Raw genomic sequence first — 3,239 nt, 5'->3', positions numbered from 1 at the left:
TGAAGGGGGAGGTGTCCTTTTTCAGGACACAGAACATTTGTCAAATGAGAGACCTCTCTACTGTGGAAGAACATGTGGACTCAGGAACCAAGGGAAGGAAGTGGGTGTAGCTCCATAGACCATCACTTAGATTCACCCCTGGGGACTCTGCACTTCCCATCTCTGCAACTCCGGTGGGCTCTGCAGTGTAGCATGTCCCTCTTGCAGGTGACAAACAAGAGCCATTGAACTACCCATTACAGTTGACACCAGAGACGTCAACTGTGGACAGCATCTGACCAGAGACCAACAGGTGAGAAGAGGAGTCCCCTCCTCTCCAAGAGGGGGGATGGACCCTGACCCCCCAAGAGGAGGCAGGGCTGCTTCACACAGAGGGGCAGGAAGAGTGTGTGTGGAATCCAGGGAATCACTTAGGGGCTTCGGGCTTCCCATTGTTCTACTGTCAGTGTGGACAGAATCATTCAGCAGCCCAACCTGAGAAGGTTTAATTTCCAAGGATCCAGACTCCTCAGGACAGAAAATTTTAGTCACACCCCCAGGGAATCTACAAAGGGCCCCCTCCTATGCTCCTACATCCCCAGTGTTGGTGCCAAGGCTCCAATGCCCACAGGGTGTTCCCAGACCACCACAGATCACAGCAGGAACAGTGAGGCAGGCCCTATCCTGGTAGACACTTCTATGACCTTGGTTAACTCTCCTTAATTGACTGTGCTCTGGGATGACTGTTTCAGACCTTCTCTCCTTCACATGGGCTGAGACTTGTATCTTGACTGTGGCTTTCCCTAACTCCCTCCCCAAATTGTCTGACAGGTGTGTCCCTCATTACATGCTGTCGAGTTTAATCTCATCTTGTCATTGCTTCTTGGGTGACACAGACTAACAAAGTCATTACCATCTGCACACAAATGACTTCTTACTTACTGAGACTTGTAAAATCCTTCCCTTCATCCAACTCTTCCCACCCACATTGGATCCATTTTGCTGATATTTGTATTATGTCTTTGAGTTAATAAATATTTGTTGTATTAAGTCACTAAATTTTGAGCTAGTGTGTTACACAGGCATAGATATGTAGTAAAGCTCTCCTACATTTCTCCTTTTCCCTAGGTATTATCTACATCTCTGCTCTTTCCTTGCCTTTTGATAATGTTGGCTACACATGCTGTCCCCAATTCCTCTCCCCCTTTTCTTCTTTTGTTTTAGTTTCCTTCTCCTTCCTTCTTTCTTCTGTCCCTCCCTCCCTCCTTTACCCTCCACTTTTTCCTTTTTATTTTGGAAGATCCTAACCTATGAAATTACCCTATGTGTTTATGCTGAAAGGAAGCATTATCTGGATCTATGTGATAAAAGTATAATGCTAGGGGTGGTGCCTTTGGTTTAAGAAGTAAGGGCACTGGCCCCATAGACCAGAGGTTGCAAGTTCAAACCTGCCCCAGCCAAAAAACAAAGGAGGATGGGGGGTGGCTCCTGTGGTTCAAAGGAGTAGGGTGCCAGCCCCATATGCCAGAGGTGGTGGGTTCAAACCCAGCCCCGGCAAACAACTGCAAAAAAAAAAAAAAAAAGCATAATGCTAGGATATGTGGGATAAAATTTCAAAAAGTTATTAATAGAGTCTGAGGGAAAAATGTCTAATAATTCTGTAGCCAAAACAGTACCTTGTAACTCTTCATTCCTCATTCTCCCTGAGTGTTTTGAGAACACATGAGCTGCCTGAACTCTTACACATTCCTGATGAAAGTTAAATTGGTACAAACACCTTGGAAATAAAATTAGCCTTAACCAGAAGAGTTAAAGTACTCACACCATGTAATCCCACCATCCTACTCTGATATGCTGTTGGGGACCTCCTTGCCTATGTGCCATGCCATGTACAGGACACATGTATAGTAATGTTTGTAGAGAAAACTGAAATTAACCATATACAACAACAGAAAAGTAGTAAAATTGTGGTTTAATTATAGAATGTAAAACTTCAGTAGTGAAAATGAATGACAGTCTCTCACATCAGGAGTAACTAACTCTCCTACACCTCGTGTGTGCGACAGAAGAAAACATGGAGGATGAGTTCAGCGTACAGGATGTTCAAAAGCAAGAAAAACCAATATTTGGTTTGGGGGATATGCAGCTTATCATAAAAATCCTTAGAGAAATAAAGACTGTGGGATTGGGACTGGGCAGCAGCCCATGGTGGCTTCACAGGTTCTGCTTCTTATGCCAGTGGCAGGCGCCCAGTGCTCACTTGATCATAAATCCTTGAACTGCAGTTTCTCAAACTGCACCTTGGGATGCACCTTTGATTCATTTTTTCTAAATGAAAAGAAAATACCAAAGGTCATTGCCAAGATCCCTACTGAGAACTACTTACATTGGAACAAGCCCACAGCCAATAGTAATGCACTATGTGGCAGAAAAGAACAGGGTGTCATGAAAGTAGCCTTGGCTAGAACTATGTCATTGTCCCTTGACTCACTGGCAGCTCTGTGGATTCTCTAGTGTAGAAAGTTGAACCTGATGAGCAAGGCAATTCCATTTTGCAAAGGAGGTAGTGTGTTACTTCTATTTACCACACGTACAATTAAACTTTTACAGAATTAGAAAAGCAGAGTGTTGATCAAAATAAATTAAACAGGAAAACCTTATTTAAAAAAAAAAAAAAAACAACCAGTATCTTACTAGCAGTGATTAAAAAAATAGAATCACCAAGAATGAAATAAAAAATATAAATGGAAAACACCACAAAGCTGCTTTAGAAAAACTTTAGAAGCACATAGAGTGCTTTTGAGAATCACATAGTATCTGAATCACTCTGACCACATCTCATTAGAAAACAATGTGAAAGATACTAAATTTATATGGGATGCCCACTGAGTAGCTAGTTTTTGGAAAAACCTAGTTCTTAGATTTGAGCTAACCATTTTGGCCTACTGATCAAACCAAAATTGTTGTCACAATGCTAAGCTAGGTGTGCAAACTGACAAGCAATTCAATTAGGTAAATATTTTTGAAGATGATGTTTGAGGAAAAAAAATCAACATTTCAGGCATCCTTAAAAAACTAATTTTGAGGCTCAGCACCTGTGGCTCAAGTGACTAAGGTGGCAGGTTCAAATCCAGCCCGGGCCCGCCAAAACAACAATGACGGCTGCAACCAAAAAATAGCCAGGCGCTGTGGCAGGAGCCTGTGGTCCCAGCTACTTGGGAGGCGGAGGTAAGAGACTCGCTTGAGCCCAGGAGTTGGAG

General features: G+C 42.9%; 1 pseudogene; it reads left to right on the top strand.

Annotated features, from left to right (window-relative positions):
- LOC105886920 overlaps positions 1-3,239 on the top strand; it is a 19,799-nt pseudogene that overhangs the window by 14,533 nt on the left and 2,027 nt on the right.

This window comes from Otolemur garnettii, unplaced genomic scaffold (assembly GCF_000181295.1).
Source record: "Otolemur garnettii isolate 467f Iridium unplaced genomic scaffold, OtoGar3 scaffold00031, whole genome shotgun sequence".
NCBI classification, from domain to species: Eukaryota; Metazoa; Chordata; class Mammalia; order Primates; family Galagidae; genus Otolemur; species Otolemur garnettii.
This window is presented reverse-complemented; position numbering and strand designations above follow the sequence as displayed.